Below are 26,122 nucleotides of genomic sequence, written 5' to 3' on the forward strand. Positions count from 1 at the left end.
TAAAAAATTAATCACAATAAAAAAAATTAATCGCGATTAATCACAGTTTTAATTGCACTGTTAATAGTAGAACATCAGTTGAAATGTATTAAATATTTTTGGATCTTTATCTACATTTTCAAATATATTGATTTCAATTACAACATAGAATACAAAGTGTACAGTACTCACTTTATATTATTTTTTATTACAAATATTTGCACTGTAAAAATGACAAAAGAAATATTTTTCAGTTCACCTTATACAAGTATTGTAGTGCAATCTTTTTATTGTGAAAGTGTAACTTACAAATGTAGATTTTTTTTTCTTGTTACATAACTGCAATCAAAAACAAAATAATGTAAAACTTTAGAGCCTAGGAGTCCACTCAGTCCTATTTCTCTGTTCAGCCAATCGCAAGGAAAAACAAGTTTGTTTACATTTATGGGAGATAATGCTGCCCACTTCTTATTCACAATGTCACCTGAAAGTGAGAACAGGTGTTCGCATGGCCCTTTTGTAGCTGGCATTGCAAGGTATTTACATGCCAGATATGCTAAACATTTGTATGCCCCTTCATGCTTTGGACACCATTCCAGGGGACGTGCTTGCAAATGTAAACAGACTTGTTTGTCTGAGTCACTGGCTGACTAAGAAATAGGACTGAGTGGACTCATAGGCTCTAAAGTTTTACATCTTTTTATTTTTGAATGCAATTATTTTTTTGTCCATAATTCTACATTTGCAAGTTCAACTTTCATGATAAAGAGATTTCATTACAGTACTTGTAATGGAGGAATTGAAAAATACTATTTCTTTTGTTTTTTACAGTGCAAATATGTGTAATAAAAATGAATATAAAGTGAGCACCGTACACTTTGAATTCTATGTTGTAATTGAAATCAATATATTTGAAAATGTAGAAAACATCCAAAAATATTTAAATAAATGGTATTCTATTATTGTTTAACAGCGCGATTAATTGAGATTAATTTTTTTAATTGCTTGACAGCCCTAGTTAAAAGGTGTTACTGAGACATTGAAAACGTAAGTGCAGACTTCTGTATCTGCTTTCTCCACTGCTTCATAAAATGACTCTTCTGTGTTCCTCCCTCATGAGACAGTGTGTTGCCTCTGTAACACTGATCAGTATTTACATGGTTGAAAAGAAAAACTAAATTTATTTCTAGTCTAGGGTTTCTGGCAGGGGTTCTCAAACTTGTTTATAGGGTGGATCACATATTTAATAACTGTTCTCTGTGGACCATCTTCTTTCCTTTTCATTCTGGTGGACTCACCTTCCATTTCATTCACAATTGCGTGACATCCCCGTTGCAACTATAGCAGTTGTTTAATGTAAAAATAATGTTCATTTTCCACCTCTTTTATTGAATATATTATAGAAATTCTATACATCTTTTCTTTTTCTTTTTTTAATAGCACATCTAAAATATGAACAAGGCTGGCATTTATTCTCATCACAATATCAAAATATATATAGACATATGATAGGTGTGAGTCTTATTTATTTTTAAATACTTGTTTTCCATTCTTTCTGAACTAGTCCAGGTTCAGTGTTGTTTATCTGTCCTTTAATTCAATTTAGTAGTTGTAAATAAGGAGAAACCAAAATCATGTAACTGGCGATCTCTCTCTGTGAATTACCAGCATGTGGTTGGTGAACCACTAATTGTCTAAGGATCACAGTTTGGGAGTCTTTGGCCTATGGTATTAAAGCACAGTCTTTTCTGTATCTTTGCCACAAATTATTTAGTAATAATATTACAGTGTTTACACAACCAGGTTGGGATTGATTTAAATCAAAGTGATTTAAATAATCTAAATTAATGATTAAAATCAGCAAGCAGGAAACCTTGATTTAAATAATTGATTTTAGTCTTATTTGTATTTGTACATTTTTAGTTATCTTTTCTAAAGAAAGATTGATTCTCATTGGTTAGTAATGATTAAAACATTTTGATTTGCAACTAAATATAGCCTTTACACTAAATTTGGTACTTCTTTTTACTGTCCAGGAAGATACTGTGTTCATACATATTTATTTAAGCAATCATATAGCTTAGTATACATTTATTCAGATTCTTAATTTTTACAATTTTTTGTGTTAGAAAATAGCAAATGATGGTTTTCTTATTTACTAGATGATTGTTTTTACTTGCGATTTGTGTAAGACTGCATTTGGATGAAAATTGGAATTCAATCAAAAATGTTCAAACACAGCATTTCAAAATTATCTATTAGTTGAATAAAACTCCCTTAAATGTGTTGAATACATAAGAAAAAATTAACTATCAAACAATGTTTTGCAATTTAAAACTAAACGATTTATTAGACAAAGGAAATATTAACTGTGGTTAATGAATTTAACTGATTGTCCCAATGTCATTCAAATTTTTAGAAGTAGTGGATCTCACCTTCTCACACCTAGTTATTATACATAGGTTGGAAGAGGAAAACAAGCTTTTTCTGCTCCCAATCAGTTGCTCAGCTTTGAATGAGAGCCAGTCATTGAATTGAACTGATTGAATAAACTGAAATGAAGAAACTATGCTCTCTGCACCTACAGAAGAGATTACTGCTGTCAAAAGCTTGTTTAGCACTTCAGCATACTCTGGTTCCAGGTTCTTAGTCAATGACTTCCACCAGTTCAGTGGTGTGACTTTCTGTAAAACTTTGTACTGCTTGAATACTATTTTTTTTAATTTTAATTTAAATAGTTCAAATAGATTACAGTAAATTTTGGCTTTCAGATGATTTGAAATTCACTTTTAAGTAGGTTTATTTTAGAAAAGAAAAATCCAATTTAAATAAACTTTTTTATAAATATTGATTGTTATCCACCCTGTACACAACTTATTTAGATCCATGGCTATGTGACTGACTATTCTTTCTGCAAGTAAACTTGAATATTGTGAGGACAGTAAGGATGACATTTCAGTTTTATACTTTAAAGATGGATAAACAAGCATGTAAATCTTTTTGGAGAGCCAGGAGAAATACACTAAAAGAGAGGGCTTGGAGCAACACATGCTATTTCTCGAAAGAGAACTAGAATTAACAAAATTCAGTTCTCTGATTGTCTGAATTATGTTTTTTTGGTCTAGTAGATCTTGAAGGAGGCTGTTGATGTTTGCTTTGGCATTGACGAGGAATTTATTGAAATTTTGAGTGTTTCAGTACATTACCTCACCATCTTGAAATTTATTCAGTTTTCTTGCATTTTGTTTTTTCCCTGATCTTTATATTCCTTTAATCTTGTATATTCAAGGGTGTGTGTCTGTGTAATTGGATAAAAATATTTAAAGGAAGTAATGTTTTTTATAAGTAAGCCTTATATTTATTTATAAATTGAGTACTCTGGTACTTATTTTATCAGAGATATGATTAAAAATCACTATTCCATAATGTCTTTTCCATTCATTCTTACTAAAAGTTATGATTTTTTTTTAACATTAATCGTAAAGTTTAAATATCAAAATAATAATTTGGTAAAAAGACTTTAATTTACTTTGGATTTGGTGTAAAATATTAATATTTTATACTTGTTCATAACATCTTTAATCTAAGGATTTGAAAGTGCATAGTAAAGATTAATTAATTAAGCATCAGACATCACAATGAAGTAGGCAAGTATTAAATTCTTCACTGTTGGAAAACTGAGGCATAGTGAGATTATGACTTGCCCAAGTTACTCAGTGAGTCAGTGCAGAGTATGAACTACTTTTGACATTCAGCCATTCTATGACCACTAGACCATGTTGTCCCTGTTGTAAATATGATGATAGTAAATGAAATGTGGTGATTTCTAATTATGATTTAAAGAAGTGTGTCTCTTAAAACCGTTGTCTGAGGTAAGCTACTTTTTAAGATGGCAAATCAATCTCAAAAATCCTTCAGTAGATGAATGAAAAGCAGAATTTAAGGCATCTTAAGGACAGAAATCAGATACTCTTTCGGCTGTATTGCATAACAGAAAATTTACAGGAAAATGTGTTTATAGAAAGTTCAGGGACTATGGCCCCAATTCAGGATAATTCATAATCATGTCCTTATGTCCCATTGGAGTTTATTGGGACGTAAGCACATGCTTAATGTTAAATGCATGCTTAAGTATTTTCTTCGAATAGGGCCTAAGAACTGGGGGGATTCAGAGCATTTAGGATTACAAACCAAATAGATAACCTACAATACTATTGCAGCCTCTTCTTTAACTGACCTGCACATGATTGCTGCCTACTGTTAAAAATGGGCGACTTTTATAGGAACAATTCATCACATCTTCAAGCAGTTTTGATCTATGAGCAGAAAGTAGACCAAACTTGGGAAAACAGTGGATTCAGAACATTCAAGATTATATTTTAAAAGAGAATTGTATATAGTCTCAAGTAATTATCAGCTGTATATTATATCTCCTGTAGACCTCCTTCAAAAACATGTTCTTATTTCTATAGCTATGACTTGCACTGGCTACTGGAAATCCCATTCATTACAATAACTAGAGTTGAGCTAGCCAAAAGTTATGGTGGTTATTCATTGTACTGTTGTATGTAGGAGACACCAGTATCTCAATATTTGGGTTTTGGAGCACCCTGGAGGCTTTGTCCTAACCTTTAAGGTGATGTGGAGGAGTGCCTCAGTGTGTTCCAATGGTTCGGCCAATGCACATCTGCTTGATTGGTGCATCATTTTTCTGTTTAGAAGCTCTTATCTGGAAGGATAGAAGCTGTGCTATGGGGATTTGAGAATGGTGGGATTAAAATGGAGACACGAAGGTTGGATAAGGGGAATAATGCAGAATTTTGTGATCCAAAACAGTAGTGTTACAGGCATTACAAGCCCTCGTGTGGATGCACCCACTAGATCAGGGGTCGGCAACCTTTCAGAAGTGGTGTGCCGAGTCTTCATTTATTCACTCCAATTTAAGGTTTCGCGTGCCAGTAATACATTTTAACGTTTTTAGAAGGTATATTTCTATAAGTCTATAATATATAACTAAAGTATTGTTGTATATAAAGTAAACAAGGTTTTAAAAATATTTAAGAAGCTTCATTTAAAATTAAATTAAAATGCAGAGCCCCCTGGACCGGTGACCAGGACCCCGGCAGTGTGAGTGCCACTGAAAATCAGCTTGCGTGCCGCCTTTGGCACGCATGCCATAGGTTGCCTACCCCTGCACTAGATGTATACATCAAAAATTAGATATTTTAATTTACTAAACTTGATTGATTTTTGGTAGATTAATGTTGACAGAATTTTATCTAGGAAATATATAAATATGTGTTCCCAGTCAAGAGCATCTTATACTTTTTTGGGTTCACCTTAGAGTGGTTTCTGAGATGTTAAAATTTATTAATGAACCTATTCTCAGATATCATCTTTCTAGTATATTTGTAACATGTATTGTCAGAATAATCTTTTTGACGTATTAGTTCTTCAATATTTAAGTGCTTTCTGTTATTTGATGCCATTTTGGCAATATACATGTTGAACAAAAACTAATAGAGTTGAAGACAGTGGATATATCATTTTTAACTTCAACAATATGCCATATTGTATTTTTACAGTTGCACTTTGGGCTGTGGCAGGTGCTCGCTGTACTACAAAATAAAATGCTGTCATTGAAATTATGACTAATTTGTTTGTTTGGGTTTTTTTGAGCAGTTAATTTCACCGACTGCTGGAGCAGAGGAAACAGTTATTTCCCTAGAAGCCCATCATACAACTGTTTCTATTTCCTACTGTCATGGAGAAGGTAAGTTGTTTTTCAGATTTATTGATTAGTGTTCATATCTGACACTTGGAAATTGAAACTGAATGAATTGTGATTCTTCTTCAAGTGATTGTTCATATATAGATAGATGGATATAGATATTCCATAGTTGATAAGTGCATGCCCAATGCACTCAAGGTAGAGATTTTAATCAGCAATACTGGTTGGGGCAGCGCTTGCACCCTGCATGTCATTGTGCTTCCAACTGAGGGCCAAAAGGATCAGGCCATCACAACTACCCTCAGTTCCTTCTCACTGCCCATGGCTATGAGTCTGAGCTCTCCTCTTTTATCACGCATGCCTTCTATAGTCCTAGTAAATACATTTTAAATAGTCAATTATTTAGTTAGCAGCAGTTTAAGTTTAGTTTAGTTTAGTATTTCTTGTGTAGTTTCTATTTTTCCCTGTTGGGAACAATATTTCTTTCTCCCCGGGAAGTACTTGGTATCAGTTCGCTCACCATGATAAACCATAAGTCCTTGGGATTCAAAAATTGGCCATCTTGGGAAGCTGTCCTGCTGCTGACTGATGGTCATATAAGATGTTTGATCTGCCTCAAGGAAGCACACATCCCTGATAGGTATGACACTTGCAGACCATTTTAGATCTGCAAGATAAATTCACATGTTTAAAGTGAACTTATCAAGAAAGAAAGTCTTGCCTCGGGATGCTTCTCCTTGAACAATCAGTGCACCCAGCCTCTGACCCAGGCTTCCCAGCCATATAAGAACATAACATAAAAACAACCATACTAGGTGAGATCAATGATACAACTAGCTCAGTAGCCTGTCTTCTGACAGTGGCCTATGCTAGGTGCTTCAGAGGGAATGAACATAACAGGCAATCATTGAATGATCAGAGACTAAAAAGGACAAGGAGTACTTGTGGCACCTTAAAGACTAACAAATTTATTTGGGCGTAAGCTTTCGTGGGCTAAAACCCACTTCATTGGATGCATGCAGTGGAAAATACAGTAGAAAGATATATATATATACACACACACAGAGAACATGAAAAAATGGGTGTTGCCATACCAACTCTAACGAGACTAATCAATTAAGGTGGGCTATTATCAGCAGGAGAAAAAAAACTTTTGTAGTGATAATCAGGATGGCCCATTTCAAACAGTTGACAAGAAGGTGTGAGTAGGATGAGAGATCCTCTGAGTGCTTCTGCAGCTTCATCTTCCTGGATGGTTGAAGCAGCCACCAAATCTTCTGTCTTTACAAAACCTTTTGGAGTCAGAAGTAAGAAGGAATGTAATTTCCACAAGGAGAAAATATGCAGCTCGCCTTCTCCAAGTTTGGCATCCAAACCTTATAAAACCGCCAGACTTTCAGACATAAAGGTAGCTCAAGACTTAAAGATAGTTCTCTGAACACCCTTTCTGATAGTGAAGTTACTGAACACAATGTGGCCATGGACTTACCTCCGATCTCTTCTGGTACCATACTGGCAAACGTAAGGTCCTCTGTACTGAGATTGCATGATTAACTCTCCACAGCACTGGCTACTCTCATACTGATACAATCGGTACTTATCACACTAATATTGTTAGTGAAGCACCAATGTCTGTTTTTGTATCTGTGGTTCTGGTACAGACCCTATCTAGATGTAGTTATACTCACTACCCTCATGCCTGTATCCTTGATACTGACATTGTCTGCTTTTCTGGCATCAAAGCTATATGTTGTTACAAAGGCCTTACCATTTTGTTGGGAATCATGCTCTCCATTTTTTTGCTTCTGTGAAGTGCCTTCCTTTATCATTGACCTGGACTCTGACCCCAGTACCGATGACCATATTGGTACCAGGTAGAGCACGTCCAATTCATATTCGCATTACTTCAGTGGCCTCCCTTTCATGAGGACTATTTTTACCACAGCTCCTTCAGAAGAAAGTGGAGAGTCTTCCTTTGCAAGATTTGCTTTATCTGGACTTTCTGGACCTTATACCCCTGACAAACCTCTGAATCAGATTCACGTTATTATAGAAGGTGCTGACTTAGGAACCCACACCCATGGTACCCATTGGCTTGACCTCCTGTGCCTTATACCTACAACCATACTTGGAATTTCTGTGCACTTTGGGGATAGTGGCACCAATTTGGGGAGGGTTAGGAGAGGGCAAATGTCCTCACTCTCTGAGGTTTTTGCTGTTGCTCAAAGTTCCATAGGCTGTGGAGCTGGGGGAACCATGGCCTGACCACTTTTAAGTAGTGTTCCTGTACTAAATCAGTATGGCTGCTATGGAATTGTCCAGGGCACCACTGAAGCTGTGTGCTTGGAATGCCACTCAAATTTTGTTTGGCTGTCCCTCCGTCTGGATGGAGGGGCAGCTAGGGCAAGTGTTGTTGCATGGAGTCTATTCTTGTACAGCGGAGCTCAGACAGTCCACTGAGAACTCGTTTCCTGGTAGCACTGGTTAATGCACTGTGTGGATAAGGAGGAGACTTTCCAGACTAGGGTCACTGCAGGGGGAGAGGAATGAGTGGAAACCAGAATTGGGTCCCTGCTGGGGATGGCGAGGACTGAAGTTTGCCCCCCCCCCCCACTCCCGCAAGGAAATATCTGCATTAGCGCCACTGCTTGGGGACCTCCTTTCCAGAGGAGACCTATTTCAGCTACCTATCCTAGACCCAGATCCCCATCCTCTGAACCATCCAGAAGAGAACCAGTACAAGAGGTTTCTCCACCAGATTAGGACTTGCAGGAGAGACAGATCAGTCCATACCTGTACACATCTTGTCATCCCCAGATGAAGCAGTGGCCCCAGAACTGTTGTCGACCACTTATGATGACTACAGCGTTTTTCAGGAGCAAGGCCCTTCATTTTTGATTTATACCAAAAAAGAATAATTCATAATTAATTTGTTTCTTACCAATTTCCACCAGAAATTTGGACTGCTCAGGTACCTGAAAATACTCATTATATTAAGAAAATCCAATGCATTACATTAGGTAGATTTGTTTGTGTTAGTGGTTAGTTAATCAAAGTGTATATGTGAGGCTGTCCATTAAAGTAAGGCAAAATAGTGTTGAGTCCTAAATAAAGAAGTGCTGAAGGTTAGCAAGCTGCCATCTCCTCCTTCCAGAGCAGGGAGTCGGGTCAGAAGTACTCCTACTTTTCTTTATTTTTTGCTTTTTTTTACTGTCCTTCTGTTCCCGATATTTACCCAGAAAACTGAAATTAATTTTTTGCACCAATTTTCACCTGTTTTTTAATTTTTCCAATGAAAATTCCTGGAAAATTTTAAGCATAAAAAACAAAACAAAAATGAAGGGCCTTGTTCAGGCATTCATGAGGATAGACTCAACTCTTGAGATCCCAGCCAAGGAAGTTCAGGACAGGCCACATAAATTGCTACACATCTTACATATGTCAGTACCTGGACACCTCACCCTCCCCATCAATGAAAATATGTTAGACCTAGGGCTGTCGATTAATCACAGTTAATTCATGCAATTAACTCAAAAAAAATGAATTGAGATTAAAAAAATTAAACAATAGAATACCAATTGAAATGTATTAAATATTTTTGGATGTTTTTCTACATTTTCAAATATATTCATTTCTATTACAAGACAGAATACAAAGTGTACAGTGCTCACTTTATATTTTTTATTACAAATATTTGCACTGTAAAAATGATAAGCAAAAGAAATAGTATTTTTCAATTCACCTCATACAAGTACTGTAGTGCAATCTCTTTATTGTGAAAGTGTAACTTACAAATGTAGATTTTTTTTGTTGCATTGTTTTGTTTTTGAGTGCAGTTATATAAAACTTTAGAGACTACAAGTCCACTCGGTCCTACTTCTTGTTCAGCCAATTGCAAAGACAAACAAGTTTGTTTACATTTACGGGAGATACTGCCGCCTGCTTCTTATTTATAATGTCACCAGAAAGTGAGAACAGGCATTCGTATGGCACTTTTGTAGCCGGCATTGCAAGGTATTTATGTGCCAGATATGCTAAATATTCGTATGCCCCTTCATGCTTTGGCCACCATTCCAAAGGATATGCTTCCATTCTGATGATGCTCATTAAAAAATAATGAAATAATTAAATTTGTGACTGAACTCCTTGGGGAAGAATTGTATGTCCCCTTCTCTGTTTTACCTGCATTCTGCCGTATATTTCATGTTATAGCAGGCTCAGCTGATGACCCAGCACATGTTCGTTTTAAGAACACTTTCACAACAGATTTGACAAAACGCAAAGAAGGTACCAATGTGAGATTTCTAAAAATAGCTACAGCAATCGACCCAAGGTTTAAGAATCTGAAGTGCCGTCCAAAATCTGAGATGGACGAGGTGTAGAACATGCTTTTAGAAGTCTTAAAAGAGCAACACTTTGATGCGGAAACTACAGAACCCGAACCACCAAAAAAGAAAATCAACTTTCTGCTGGTGGCATCTGACACAGATGATGAAAATGAACATGCGTTGGTCCGCTCTGTTTTGGATCATTATCGAGCAGAACCCATCATCAGCATGCACGCATGTCCGCTGGAATGGTGATTGAAGCATGAAGGGACATATGAATCTTTAGAGAATCTGGCACATAAATATCTTGCGACGCCAGCTACAACAGTGCCATGTAAATGCCTTTTCTCACTTTCAGGTGACATTGTAAACAAGAAGCGGGCAGCATTATCTCCTGCAAATTGTAACCAAACTTGTTTTGTCTGAGTGATTGGCTGAAGTAGGACTGAGTGGACTTGTAGACTCTAAAGTTTTACATTGTTTTATTTTTGAATGCAGTTATTTTTTGTACATAATTCTACATTTTTAAGTTGAACTTTCATGATAAAGAGATTGCACTACAGTAATTATATTAGGTGAATTGAAAAATACATTTTTTTTGTTTTTTTACAGTGCAACTATTTGAAATAAAAATAATATAAAGTGAGCACTGTACACTTCGTATTCTGTGTTGTAATTGAAATCAATATATTTGAAAATGTAGAAAACATTCAAAAATATTTAAATAAATGGTATTCTATTATTGTTTAACTGTGCGATTAATCGCCCGATTAATTTTTTTAATTGCTTGACAGCCCTTGTTAGACCCCGTTAAAATGTTATGGCAGACACCAGTATCCGTGACACCCTCTTCAAAACATGGAGACTGATGTTACCAGGTCTCAGGCAGCAGGGTGTTCAGAGGAGTTCAAATACATTGTAGCTGAAGATCAGCTGTTGGCTAGAACATGGCTCCCGCCACCCAGATGCAGCTGATACAATGTTTAGGTCGATGGCAATGTCTGTCACAATGTGTGAATGATCCTGGCTCCTCTTCCTACAGAATTGCAGATAGTTATTAAGGATTTGCTCTTTGAGGGTTGTAATTTGTTTAATGATAACACTGATGATGCCCTTTGCACCCTAAAAGATTCAAGGGCAAGCTTTAGGTCATTAGGGCTATATACACCAGCCCCTAAACACAAGCATTTCAGACCTCAAGCCTACCATAGGCTGCCTATTTATCAGTGCAGACCTATGGACCCTCCCAGAAAACATCAAAAATTCTCAAGAAGGCCCTCATCAACAGCTATGATGTTGTCACAACCACCTCACTTGTCTTCCAGGCAACAAATTTGACTACTTGCTCAGAAGCTGCTTACTAGTGACTGTGGATCTTCCCACCCAGTCCCCACTGTTTTGGGGACAGTTTGTCTCACTTGCACCATTTCTAAAGTGCTATAACAGATAAGTGGGTATTGGAGGTCATGTGATTCAGTTTCACTCCCTACCCTGTCCTCACCTACCTTTCCTGTCCCTATTCAGGGACTCCTTTCACAAGAGCGTACTAGAACAGGAAGTACAAACACTTCTCTCTCTATGCAGTAGAGATGGTACCACATCACGTTAGAGGAAGAGGATTTTACTTGAGGTATTTCCTCATTCCCAAGAAAAAGGAAGGCCTCACCTTCACATAAGAGCTCAGAGCTTATTCATATAGCCTGCATAACAGTATTTCTTCCCATGCTATGTGGACTGACAGCTCGAGTCATGGCAGACAACACATCATTACACAGGGAGGATTAGGATTTCCTTTCCCAATCCCCTTTGGCAAGAAGCCTCTGGGCCTGGTGTATCTGTCACCAAATCACACTAGTAGCTCTGAATCGCAGAATGTCCTAGCAGGCAGTTTACAAGTGACCACAAATGGATTCTCAAGGGCTCCATCCTACTAAATGTATTCCACCAATGGTTGGTTGAGCTGTTCATCACAGACAAAACCAAAAGGGCCAAATTATCAGCTCAGGGGTGGGTCTAAGCCTGGGTTCTCTGTCAGATGCTTTTCTTACTTTGTGGAATCTAGAGATAATGTACTGGGAATCCACTGATACTGTTAACACCAAGGAAACTGAGACCGGACTCGCCAGTAATAACCATGCCAGCCGCAACTTGGCCCAGACAGTTCTGGAATATCAACCTAATGAACCTATCGAGATAATATCTCAGAACAAGGGGAGGATTCTTCATCTGCACCTGATGTCATTCACCTCACAGCGTGGATGCTAGCTGGTTAAATACTATTGAAATAAGCTGTTCTGCTGTGGTACAGAATATATTGGTAAACAGCAGCAGGGACTCTAGCAAGATCACCTATGCAGACAAATGAAAGAGTTCTCTGTTTGGGCAGCATGACACCACTTGTCTTTTCTAGTCCCTCCAATTCCTGTTATTCTGAACTACCTGCTATCCATAAAGAACTCTGAGTTACCCATCATCTCTATCAGGGTTATATTTCGCATCAATATCAGCTCACCATCACCCCATTGAGAGTCTCAGCATATTTTCCCACCCTACAATTGGTAGATTCTTAAAGGCCTCATTCATCTGTTCTGTATTCTGGGAAACCTCTCCATCCTGGGGCCTTTACATAGTCTTATCTGGTTTAATAGGTCCTCCCTTTGAGACCCTAACAACAGGGTCACTGTGTACCATCTTTTTATGAAAATGGCCTTAGCAGCTAGAAGGATTTGAATCAGATGATTCATCTGCTGGTTTTCTTTCCCAAGCCTCACTCCAACCAAGGGAAAAGCAAATTGCACACCCTGGATACAGTTAGGGTTGTGTCATTATATCTGGACAGGACAAAAACATTCAGGAGCTCCCCTAGGCTATATGCAGTGTTTGCGGATAGAATAATATCTACCCTAAAACTATCTAAATAGGTAACTATAATTGTATTAAATCATGCTATGAGTTAGATTAGAACCATGATTGCCTGTTAGAGCCTGCTCAGGAGGGTTCTGCTGCTTCATGGAGAATCATATCAGATTCTGAAATTTGTAGGGTGGCTACATGGGGATCAGTATACGCTTTTACACAACACTATTCCCTAGTCAAGACATCAAGATCTGATGTCCCTCTTTGGCAGAGCTATCCTGCAATTATTATTTCAATAGACTGTGAACACCGACCTGCTTGCAAGTCACCAGACCTGGCATCCATTTGGACAATCACTCAAAGAAGAAAGAATGGCTACTAACCCTAGAGTAAGTGTGGTTCTTTGAGATGTGTTCTCTATATGTGATCTGCAACCCTCCCTTCTTCCCTGCTGTTATGGAGTCCTATACCATCTGGATTCTATATTGGTAAAGAAGTTTGAGGTATGGTTGTGCCTGCTCTGCTCTTTATGCCTTTGGGGGAGCATGGCACAGATGTGGCTCTGATGGACAGTGCTGGCCAAAAAGAATCCAGTATGGGACACATGCACACCAAAAGTGCAATATGTGCAGATAGCACATCTAGAAGAATCACAGTTACTGAAGGGTAAATAGCTATTCCTTTTCAAAGAAGCACAGTTAAAGGAAAGCAATTTTCCTCCTCTTTCTCAAGGAATAGAATAGTGTAGTCAAATTAAATTGTATGTATATTTTTCATATGTTTCCTTTAATACTGAATGTTAGACTCTTAAAAAAGCTGTTACAAATATTGGTGTTGCTTTTGGTTTAATGATGTATATGAATAGTGTCCACCAAATACTTTGAAAAATATCCAGTACAGGGAAACTACATTATTTGCCTTTTTTTTTTTAAACCTTGTGATTAGTGAATTAGTCTGAGTGTAAAATCTTTGCCATGCCTGCTACTACTCCCTTACAGATGCCAGCTTCCTGATGAAGTGGGTTTTAGTGCACAAAAGCTTATGCCCAAATAAATTTGTTAGTCTCTAAGATGCCACAAGGACACCTCATTGTTTTTGCTGATACAGACTAACACGGCTACCACTCTGAAACCCTTTCTATATTGTTTACCTTCTGTTCACCACAATGGGCAATTCAAAGTGTTTCTATTAAAATGCTGTACATGGTTTGAACCTAACCTATTAAAAATCACATCACTTTCTGTGCACCATCACAACAGCTGAGAACAGTTGATGTATCCTTGCTGCACTCAGTTTCTAGATCAGAACATCTGAGGCTCAGGGCAAGGAGTTCTTTGTAGAGTACCCGTAATTCTGAAATTCAATTTTTATGTTGGTCTGCCAGAGTCCAGATTTGTTTACCTCTAGGACATAGTATAAAAGCAATATAGCGCCTGCTTGAGAGCAGAAGAACTCTTTAGGATATAATTGACATACATTTTTGTACATTTGAATTAACCACCTCCCCCACAAAACAACAACAACCCTAGAGATGCATGTTGTGGGTGCAATTGTAGAAATGTAAAAATTAGTAAAGTATCTAAGTCCTAATGCTGATCCTGCAAGTAAAAGGGTTTTGGTCATGGAGAGGAGGGTAGAGAATAATTATTGTTGGACATACCCCATCTCCTGCCACACAGACACGGGAAGCCTAGCAGTGCTAAACTGTTGCTGAATATAATCTGAAGAATAGAGTAAATGTCTGTTACTCCTCTCCTATGTGGATTTGTGGTTAAATGGAAACAGTTATTGCTCACTTGGAACACTTGGAGATATGTGGTCCTGCTTTGTTTAGTCTCCACCACTCTTTCCTGTCGTGGAAAGAATCACCCACGCAGTGATTTTAGTTCACAGACTCAAGCCTGAGGCCAGTTTATTGACATACATACCAGTGCGCACTGGGGTGCAGCTCGAAAGCTAGCACACTGAGCCCTACACACACGGGCTTTTTATTCCATCAAACCACAAGCAAGGTACAAACAGTACGTCATGAGTTAAGAAATTAGGGACCAACCATAAGCTGGGCATGGGGTGAACACGAGCTCGGGGGCAAATCACAGGCTGGGTTTGGGGTGAGCACGAGCTGATCACGGGCTAAGGGGCTGGGGTTGGGGTTAGTCCTCCCTCCTCCCCTTGCCTACTTTCTTAATTTCCGAGAGGTGGGTGTAGAGGGGCGCTTGGTGGTTTCCGCAGGGGTGGTGCTCGGCCCTAGCTTGGGTCAATAGCAGCAGCTAGGGTGATTAACTTTCTGCAAAACAATTTCTTAATATTGAGCAACTTACATTATATTTCTAAAGCCTTGCGGTTATTATATTTCTAAAGCAGCTTCTTTAGCCTCCAACAGACTTTGTAATTTTTCTTCCCTCCTCTGTCACTACTTCTAACTGGGATTTGGCCAAGAATTGATTTGAGCAGTATTGTTCAGGCTTTTAGGCCTTCTCTACTCTGCACAAAGGTCACCATTATGACAGCCTTCTGTTGGAGGTGTTTTGGGGCCTCTTGGCCCAGAACTTTGGCTATCGGAAAGGAGGCCCCCCTGTTCTGTTCCTCCACATTCCCTTCCATCTCTTCCCCTCCCACTGCTTGCACACCAGAGACAGCTTTTCAGCTGCTTTGGGCCCTTTCATTCCTGAATAAGGTGATTTGATGTGGGCACAGCAGCAAAATGGGGGCAGACACATGTATGTTGTTAAGTTGCAGACCTCAACTTTATTAAACTTTAAATCTGCTGCTGGAACAGAGCTGAAAGAGGCTACACTTGGTTAAATCCTGGGAGCTGGGGCATGCTGGCTAATCAGCACCCAACTCCCTCAGCTGGCCAGTGGGTGCCAGAGACTCCCGGGGAGGAACTACCTAGTGTCACTTAGTGAGTTTCTCCCTTCCTTCCTGCTGGGACTGTCCCCCTTTCGCTACTGGCCCCATCAAGTTTCCCCACCCACTGAAGCAGGCTGGTGGTATTTAGGATTGTATTCTAGTTTAGGAAAGAGTCCATGCATAAAAAATAATTACCATTTTTTCTGTGGTTGTCTATCCCTTCCATTTCAGTCAGCTTGCGTGCATTTTGGCAGTTCACCATAAAATGATGCACACAAAATTATATCTCCAACCATGAAAGGGTAATGTAAGATCATATTTTTGTAGACTTTCTTAATTTTAATGTGTTCAGTTAGATTTCTGCATGCTTTATTATGAAAACCTTAGTTTTATAATGAAACCATAGTTTACATGACTACTCTATATAATAAAACAGAACTATGAAACCGTTTAAGTGTTACCTCTTGATGGAGGTTTTTAATTTTAATAGCCCCAAATAGAAGAATGCATTTGCTGCATGTTGTCTTGTACATTCTGAAGTTTTATGGATTTTTTTGTTTAGTTGCAAAACAATGTGCATTCATCCAAAACTGGGTTTTAAATGTCAAGCATGTAGTATAACTTCCATGGCATATAAAATTAATACTGATATTAGCTGAAACAAGTCTAAGTTTGGCTTTTTCGAGTAGTGGTCCCTGTAAGTGCTCCACTTTAGGTGTGCATGAGCCTGTGTTCTTCCGATCAGAGATTTTTGGTAGTAATGTCTGTGTGGTTTGCATCTGCGCCCTGTGTATCCTTGTGCTCTGATCCGAGGGGCATATAGGGGAGGGTGGATCTATTGCTTCCCTTCTTACCTTCACCTGCAGTTAGAGATGGAGTGTTCTGGTGTCTGTTAGTTTCAAGCTTAGTTAGCTCACTTGTTTTTAATCTTTTTATTTTATTTAAATGTATTTTATTTATTGTTTTTATTAATTACACACACACGCTTAGTGCTTTTGGGGTTCCCTCCCCCTTTGCTGTTTTCGGGGTCAGGACCTCCTCCCCTCTCCCACTTTGGCCTCTGTGTGTGTGCAGCCTCTCTCTTTGTATGCCCCAAACCCCAGGCTTTAAATCCTGCCAGACCTGTAATAAGTATTTTCCTCTCAGTGATGGATATTTTAGCTGCAACCACAGTCTCAGATAGTCCCACAGCTTCAGCTCCAATGAGCTGTCCAGGGAACAGCTTCAAAGACTTCAAAGCTCTTTAAGAAGGAAAGAACTAGATCCCATGATAGAGAACCTAAGAGGAGGGAGAAGTTGCTGCAAAAGTCAGGAAGCAAGGAGACTTCATGTCCTGGTATAGATACTGCTGATACTTCTAACTCCTCCAGTACTGAGATCCCACCACATCAGTGAAGACCTCCAACATATCGGACACTGAGAAGTCTCTTGGCAAACAGCCTCATTTGGTACCAACGTTGGTACTCTCCTTGCAGTCCTCCAAACACAGGGACTCCTTGAAGAAATAGCCTTTGACCCAGGCACATGGTTCTGTATGTCATGAACATAAGGATTGTATGGATCCAGCTGTACCAGCCTCAGTACTGTCAGATGCATTGCAATCACTCAGTATCCTATCTCAGTAGTACTGATTAGATTCCTCTCTCAAGTAGATTGTCAGAAAAACCTAAATCTCCTCTACCGAGAAGGATCAAGAGGGATTTTCTGCTGGTTCCAATGTACCCTTCAGTGCTGCCGTAAACTTAGATGAAGACACTTCTGCCAGTACCAACTCAACCACCAACACAACACAGTCACTGGTACCAACACTTCTGCCCCCCTCACTAGAAACAGGAAAAAATATCTCCTTGAACTCCGAGATCTCCAGCCAAGATTCCATTACCTTTCTGTTTGAACCTCCCTCTCCTGAAATGTATCCTAAGGAGGAGACCCCAGATACCAGTTGACAACTGATCCAACAACCTTCATAGTAGGAGCACCTTGGGGCCCCTCTCCCTTCCTTTATGTTGCCTTTAAGGCCTTTAGGCAAGTTTATTGGGCCTTCTGTAATCCCTGGGTCCTGTACAGAGGCCTGTTCTATAGGATGCCCTCATGTAAGAGGATCCCCCAAAAGTGGCAACCACTGGTACCCCAGAACCCCTCCTCAAAAGGATCTTTTAGAAGAACAAGAGCTGAGAGTGGAGGAGGCCCTGCTATCAAAGACCCCTTCCTTGCCAGATGAAGCAGTTATGTTCCCTCCCTCCTCCTGTGAGGATGACTTGAATTTCTTCCAAGAACTCATGAAGAAGGTAGTTGAATCCTTACAGATCCCCTTGGAAGAGGTGCAAGAACCATAATATGTTTTGGTAGATAACCTACGCACCTCTCCCCAAAGCAAGATAGCCTTACCTATAAATGACCTCCTGCTGTCACTAGTCCAAGCAATATGGAAAACATGGGCCATTATCCCACCTACTTGCAAGAGGGCTGACAAGAAGCAAGATCCCAATCCTTGTATGCAGAGGCAATAAAACTTTGGAACTAGTGTATAACCCACCAAATAAACATCTTAGTGGCATATCTGTTAGGTCTGCACAACGCTATAACAGACATGCTGAGCAGACATTTCTGTCAGGATCAAAAATGGGAAGTGTGATCCTATGCTACTGAAGATTTTTCTCACCTGGGGCTTCCTAGAGATAGACTCTTTGGGACACCATCCAACATAAAATGCTGCTGATTTTGCTTGAGGAGGAAGTCACAGTTGCAACTCTTTTTGGGAGAAGCCTTCCTAAAATTTTGATGTCAAATTCTGCTATATGCCCGTCCCCCAACGCCACTGCTCCTCAGGGTCCTGAACAAACTAAAGCAAGAAAAATTGGTAATTATCCTCATAGAACCAGCCTGGTTGAGGCACAATATGGTTCCTGGATCTGATTTCCTTGTGTCTGCATCCACCTTTCTCACTTTGACAGTAGACCTACTGGCCCAAGAATCGGGCACAATAATTCACCTCAATCTCTCCTTGCTATATCTCAAGGCCTGGCTCCTTGACGGCTCTTGGGTGTAGAAAAGGATTGTTCTTTTGAAGTACAGAATATGCTGTTGAACAGTTGTAAACCTTCCAAGAGAAAGTCTTACCCTAAAAGTGGAAGAGATTTCATTGCTGGAACATCCAGTCGGCATTTTCTCCCTTGGAGTCACACATCATCCACATACTTGAAAACATGCTGAATTAAACTCTGGGCTTGTCACTCAGCTCTATCAAAGTCCAACTGGCTGCCATTACAGCCTTTCACCTATCAGTTGAAGGGCTTTCAGTAGTCATGCACGCTTCAGTATTCACTTCAAGGTTCATTAAGGGATTGACCAACCTTCCTCACATCAGAGAGCCCACTCCACCATGGGACCTTAATCTAGTTCTCAATGTATTGAGGAACCATCAAGCTATTCTGTTCTCCATCACGTGGCCAGAAGGGTAGGGGAGTTTGGGAAATTTGTGATAGATCTACCCCACATGGTATGTAACCGGGACAGGATGATTCTATGTCCCCAACCTCATTTCCTGTCCAAGATCTCCTTGGACTTCCACGTCAGTCAGGGCATTCAGTTGCTAGTGGTTTCCCCAAAACCTCACACTTCAAGACAAGAAGCTATTTTTCATACTCAGGAGCTGAGAAGAGCCCTTGCATTCTACCTCAAAAAGACCATGCTCTTCAGAGCCTTTTCTAGGCTCACTTTCTTGCAGACAAGATGAGGGGAGCACCTCTTTCCACTCAGACTATGAAAGTGTGTGTGTGTGTGTGTGTGTGTGTGTGTGTGTGTGTGTGTGTGTAAGTGTGTTGACATGTTATGAAACTTCTGGAGTGCCTCCCCAGCAAAGGTGACTTCCCATTCCACTAGGGTACCTCTATTGCTCTGCTTAAAACACATACCCATGTCAGACCTATGTAAAGCTGCCACCTAGTTGTCTGTGTACACTTTTTCCCAGTGGAGATGCAGCCTTTGGTGCGGCTGTTCTCCAATCGGTATTTGAGCCATCTCCTCAGCACCCACCTCTGTCTTTGGGACACCACTTGGGAATCACTTAAAGTGGAGCTTCCATAGGGATTGCTACCTAAAGAAGAAGGAGAGGTTACTTATCTGTACAGTAACTAGAGTTCTTCAAAGTGTTTTGTCCCAGTGGGTGCTTTACTGCTCTTCCCCCTTACCCTCTTCTTTGGAGTCCTTGCCTTGGTTGGGTTTCATAGCTGAGAAGGAACTGGAGTGGTGATGAGTCAGTCTTCCCCATAGGCCCTCTGATTGGAGTAAAAGGATATATAGGGCGCAGGCATGGACCCAGTAGGTACTCTACCGAAAATCTCGGATTGAAAGTGCTTGGATGTGCAAAGTGGAGCACCCACAGGGACAAAACATCTCAAAGTCCAGTTATAGTGCATGTAAGTAACCTCTCCATTTCACAGCATTTGAAATGTATAGAGATGATGCATATAAAATAGCAAACTAAAGGAAAATATATACAATAGTCTCATGCATTTCAGTTAGTCTGTTTATGTTAAAGGAAGGAATCTTTGACATTATTATTGTATTACAGTAGGATCTAGAGGAAAGGCCAAGCCACAAAACAAGATTAAACTAGCTAGGGATATAAAGAGTAACAAGAAAAGCATTTTACCAATACATGAGAAGCAAGAGGAAGACCAAGGACAGGATAGGTCCATTACTCATTGAGGAGTGAGAAACAATAACAGAAAACACAGCAATGACTGAATTGTAAAATGCCTTTTTTTATTTTAGTTTTCACCAAAAAAGTTAGCAGTGATTGAATGAGTAACATAATGAACATCAGTGTAACAGGGGTAGGATCTGACTGGTAGGCTACGTTTACATTACAGTCTATGTTGGCAAAGCGTATGAATATTCCACTCCCTGAGTGACATAAGTTACACTGACACAGGCATTTGTGTGCACAGGGCTATGTCAGCAGGAGAACTTCTCCCGCTGACATAGCTTATGTCGCTCACGGAGGTGAGTTTTTATGCTGACAGGAGAGCTCTCTCCCGTCAGCATAGAGAGTCTTCACCAGACACGCTGCAGTGGCACAGCTCTACCGGTACAGGTGTGCTGCTGAAATGCTGTGCATATAGACATGGCCTAAAACAGAAAGAGAAAAAGTAAAAAATTACTTAGACAAGTTAGAAGTCTTCAAGTCATCAGGGCCTGATGAAATATATCCTAGAATACTTAAGGAACTGGCTGAAGAGATCTCTGAGCCATTAGCAATTATCTTTGAGAACTTGTGGAGGACAGGCAAGATCCCAGAGGACTGGAAAAAGGCAAGTATAGTACCTATCATAAAAAGGGCAATAAGGACAAGCCATGAAATTATAGACCCGTCAGCTTAACTTCGGTACCCAGAAAGATAGTGGAGCAAATAATAAATACATTTGTAAGCACTTAGAAGAAAGTGAAGTGGTAAGTAACAGTCAATGTGCATTTGTCTAGAACAAATCCTGTCAAATCAACCTAATATCCTTCTTTGACAGGGTAACAAACTTTGTGGGTAGTGGGGAAGCAGTACATGTGTTATATCTCAACTTTAGTAAGGCTTTTGAAACTGTCTCCCATGACCTTCTCATAAACAAACTAGCGAAAAATATCCTAGACAAATCTACTATAAGGTAGGTGTACAACTGGTTGGAAAACTGTACTCAGAGAGTAGTTATCAATGGTTCACAGTCAAGCTGGAAGGGCATATTGAGTGGGGTCCTTCAGGGATTTGTCCTGGGGCCGATTATATTCAACGTCTTCATAAATGTTTGGATAATGGCGTATAGAGAGCACTTGTAAAGTTTGCGGACGATATCAAGTTGGGAGGAATTGCAAGTGATTTGGAGGTCAAGATTAGAATTCAAAACGATGTTGACAAACTGGAGAAATGGTCTGAAATAAATAGGATGAAATTCAATAAAGACAAATGTAAAGCATTACACTTACGAAGGAATAGTCAACTGCACAAATACAAAATGGAAAATGATTACCTTGAAGGAGTACTGCACAAAAGAACCTGGGGGTAATAGTGGATCAGAAACGAAATATGAGTGAACAATGTAATACTGTTACGCACAAAAAAGGTGAACATCATTCTAGAATGTATTAGCATGAGTGTTGTAACCAAGACACAAGAAGTAAGTCTTCCACTCTACTCAGCACTGATAAGACCTCAGTTGGAGTATTGTGTCCAGTTTTGGGCACCACACTTTGAGAAAGATATGGACAAATTGGAGAAAGTCAAGAGGAGAGCAACTAAAATGATTAAAGGTCTAGAAAACATCACCTAGGAGGAAAGATTGAAAAAACTGGGTTTGTTTAGTCTGGAGAAGAGAAGACTGAGGGGGAGCATGATAACAATCTTCAAGTATGTTAAAAAGTTGCTCCCCTTAACCACTGAGGACAGGACAAGAATTACGGGCTTAAATTGTCGCCTGTAGAGGGAGATTTAAGTTAGACTTTAGGAAAAACTTCCTAACTGTAAGGATAGTTAAGCACCGAAACAAATTGCCTAGGAAGGTTGTGGAATCTCAGTCATTGGAAGTTTTTAAGAACAGGTTAGACAAACACCTGTCAGGGATGGTCTAGATCAGGGGTTGGCAACCTATGGCATGTGTGCCAAAGATGGCACACGAGCCGATTTTTAATGGTGAGGCAGCGGGTTGAGCAGGACCCCGGCTGGCAGCAGCGTGCCATTAAAAATCCTGCCCGACCCAGCCTGCTCTTCTCTGCTCCCCCCCACCGCTCTCTCTGGCGGGGGCAGGGGGCAGAAGCAAGCTTGGTCCTGACGGCTGCTGCTGTAGGTCAGGCTCCGCCGGCAGCCAAGCTTCCCCCTCCCCCACCTCTTCCTCCAGCGTGCTGCGTCGAGCCCCGCCTCCTCTCCCTCCCTGCCGCCGATGGCCCTTGCAAGAGAGGGGAGAAGAGCAGCCCCAGCGCCCTCGCTGCTCAGACCGGTAAGGAGGCAGAGAAGAGGCAGGGGGAAGGGGGATAGGAGCGGAGCATATCCCTCCAGCCCCCTGCCGTGAGCCGCGCAGGGGGCTGGGAGCACACCCCTAATCCCAGCCCACCCAGCCCTCTGCCCTGACCCCTGCACCCCCCTTGCACCCCAGCTCCCTGCTTCCCCCCACGACCCCATCCCTGACTCCTGCACCCTCCACACATACCCAGCCCCCCCATGCCCTGACTCCTGCACCCCCTCACTTGCCCCCAGCCCTCTGCCCTGACTCCTGCACTCCCCATACCCCCTGCCCTGACTCCTGCATTCCCCACACATACCCAGCCCCCCCACACCCCATGCCCTGACTCTTGCACCCCCCACCCTGAGCACCAGGTTGGCAGCAGGCTGAGCGGGGCCGGCGGCTGGGATCCCAGCTGGCAAGGGGCCGGCAGCCAGAACCCCAGACTGGCAGCGGGCTGAGCGTGGCTGGCAGCCGGGACCCTGGCTGGTCTGGGGTTCCGGCCCCGCTCAGCCCGCCGCTGGTCTGGGGTCCCGGCCCCCGGCCCCGCTCAGCCCAGAACAGAACCCCAGGCTGGCAGCGGGCTGAGCAGGTCAGCAGCTTAAGTTCAGCATTTTAATTTAATTTTAAATGAAGCTTCTTAAACATTTTGAAAACCTTGTTTACTTTACATACAACAGTAGTTTAGTTATATTATATATAGACTTAGAGAGAGAGACCTTCTAAAAAACGTTAAAATATATTACCGGCACCCGAATCCTTAAATTAAAGTGAATAAATGAAGACTCGGCACACCACTTCTGAAAGGTTGCCGACCCCTGGTCTAGATAATAGTACTGCCTCAATGCAGGGGACAGGACTAGATAATCTATCAAGGTTCCTTCCAGTCCTACATTTCTATGAGTGAAAAAGAGGAAATATTAACCTCATTTGACAGAGGGGGCACTGAGGCATAGAGAGAGCTGGGATTTCACCAAATCAAAGCCAAGCTTTCAAGCACTTAGCATGCACAAGTGGGCCTGGATTTTCCAAAGAGCTCTGCTCCCATTTAGGTATGTAAAATAAGGACCAGATTTTCAAACGTGGTCAGCATGCAGCAGCTCTGCCTGTGACATTTATGGGCAGATTTTCAAGAGCCCAGCACACAACATGCTGAATTCCTCCAAAGATTTGTCCCCATTTGTGAGTGCTGAGCACTTTTTAAACTCTGGCCTTATGTGGCTTGCCTAAGGTATCCTAGGAAGTCCATGGTATAACTGCGTAATTGAATTTATCTCTTCTCAGTCCCAGTCCAGTTCCTTCACAGCAAAACCATCGTTCCTCTCTCATGTATAGATTGTTTGATGAAATAATGTTTTGGGGATTTTGCTGATGTTACAGTAGTTTCAGGATCCACATTTTACATTTTTGACAATTTAGAAAAGCCATTATTTTACTTGACTATGCACCTGCGGAGACTTGGCAGCTGCACTATAAGCACTATGGCCTCAAACACAGGCATCTCTGTTGCAGAGGATCTGGAGTTGTGGAGGATCATAACCTCCACATGAGTCAACAATGTGATGCGGTTGCAAAAAAAGCAAATGCAATTTTAGGTTGCATTAACAGAGGCCTAACATGCAAGTCATCGGAGGTGATAGTACTGCTCTACTCAGCACTGGTGAGGCCTCAGCTGGAGTACTGTATTCAGTTTTGGTCACCAGTGTATCAAAAGGATCCAGAGGCAAGTGGCAAAGATAATAAAAGGGATGGAATGCAAGCCATGTGAGCAAAAGCTGAAGGAATTGGATATGTTTAGTTTGGAAAAGGGGACATGAGGGGGGACGATGACATGATAATGATGTTCAAATACTTGAAAGGCTGCCATAAAAAAGATGGAGAAAAGTTAGGGTTGCTAACCCTCCAGGATTGGCCTGGAGTCTCCAGGAATGAAAGATTAATCTTTAATTAAAGATTATGTTGTGTGATGAGATCTCCAGGAATACGTCCAACTAAAATTGGCAACCCTAAGAAAAGTTCTCTCTCTTGCCTCAAAGTGGGCAGGACAAGAGGCAATGGCTTGAAACTGCAGCATAGCAGATTTAGATTAAATCTCAGGCAAAGCTTCATAACTGTAAGAACAGTAGGGCAATGGAACAGACTGCCTTGGGAGGTTGTGGAAGCTCCTGCACTGGAGGCTTTCAAAAGGAGGCTGGATAGCCATCTGGTTTTGATAGTTTAGACCCAACAAATCCTGCATCTTGACAGGGAGTTAGACTAGAAGACCCTTGCGGTCCCATCTAACCCTGTGGTTCTGTGATTCTACCAGATGACAATCCAAGTTGTTTATAAAGTCCTCCCCCTGTTTGTAGCACACTAGAGGTTCTCCAAAAAAGACAAACAAAAAAGAGGTCCTTTTCTCTGTCTTCCCTTTGCAAGAAATGAGACTTACTGTAAAAGAAAATAAAGGCAAAGGTGGCCTGTCTCTGAGGAAGTCTTTCTGGGGGTCCGTCTTTTAGGGCTTGGCTTAGCAGCTGCTCTACAGTATTTAATTAGGGTCTACCTCCAGGCCCTCCTCTTTGGGGCACTCTGCCTGACAGCTGGTCCATGCAGTTTCCAGGACGGTGAGTCCTGCGACTGTCTTCATCATGGCTGATCTGTTTCTGAGGTGTAGCAGTTGTCTTGTTCACTGATCCTTCCTGTGGTAGGTGATCCTGTGACCCTTCCCTTTTTTAAGCTCCACCCTTCCAGGCAGAGCAAGCCTTAGAGGTTTGCCTTTTTAGGGCTGAATGAGCCCAGAAGAGCTTGTTAGTCTGTCTTCCAGCAGAGTGAGGGTGTGCCCCATCACACCTCAGCCAGTTGACCCTTCATATTGGCTCTGTTGGTGACCATAGGATCCCTACACTAGACATCCTGGATCCATCCAGGAATCCCACCATACCTCCCTCACGCAACACCTACCGGCTCCATCGGAGTATGAGGCAGGAGTGATTGAACTGGATCCACAGGTACCGATGGATGTTTCATCATCCTCATCTGGTCTTAACAAGAAGACTGATGAGTCTCTACACTCATTGAAAGTCTTTAGACCAACTCTCTGCTGTCTCAGCATTTAAATCTCAGTTCCAAAACCACCATAAACAGGCGTACAAGCCAAGACTGCCTCCCCAACCATCATACTGCCAGCGATCATTCCAGCCACCATGCTAATGTCACAGTATACAAAGGCCTAGATATACAGCTGCCTTTACCACAACTACAACTATCCAGCCCCATCCACTATCCAGGAGATTTTTCCTGTGACGATCAAGAACCGCCTACCCCTATTGATGCCATCATCTACTACCACCTCAAGTGGGTACTATTAATCATCCACTGTGGCTATTCTATAAAATTCTCAGCCTCTCTTC

The 26,122-nt window shown here is 41.0% G+C and overlaps 1 protein-coding gene across 5 annotated transcripts in view; it reads left to right on the top strand.

Annotated features, from left to right (window-relative positions):
• The window catches only part of FUT8 (fucosyltransferase 8), a 270,218-nt gene that overhangs the window by 102,498 nt on the left and 141,598 nt on the right, over nt 1–26,122 (top strand). For 2 of the 5 annotated variants that reach the window (XM_024210895.2, XM_024210897.2), the window contains exons 3-4: nt 5,662–5,752; nt 15,979–16,049. The gene's annotated coding sequence lies outside the window, so the exon portion shown is untranslated. Of the gene's footprint in view, nt 1–5,661; nt 5,753–15,978; nt 16,055–26,122 lie in introns of all 5 variants that reach the window. The other 3 variants (XM_024210896.2, XM_024210894.2, XM_024210899.2) reach the window with 2 other exon arrangements.

The sequence above is a fragment of the Terrapene carolina genome, unplaced genomic scaffold, assembly GCF_002925995.2.
Source record: "Terrapene carolina triunguis isolate 2854851 unplaced genomic scaffold, T_m_triunguis-2.0 Scaffold96, whole genome shotgun sequence".
Classification (NCBI taxonomy): Eukaryota; Metazoa; Chordata; order Testudines; family Emydidae; genus Terrapene; species Terrapene triunguis.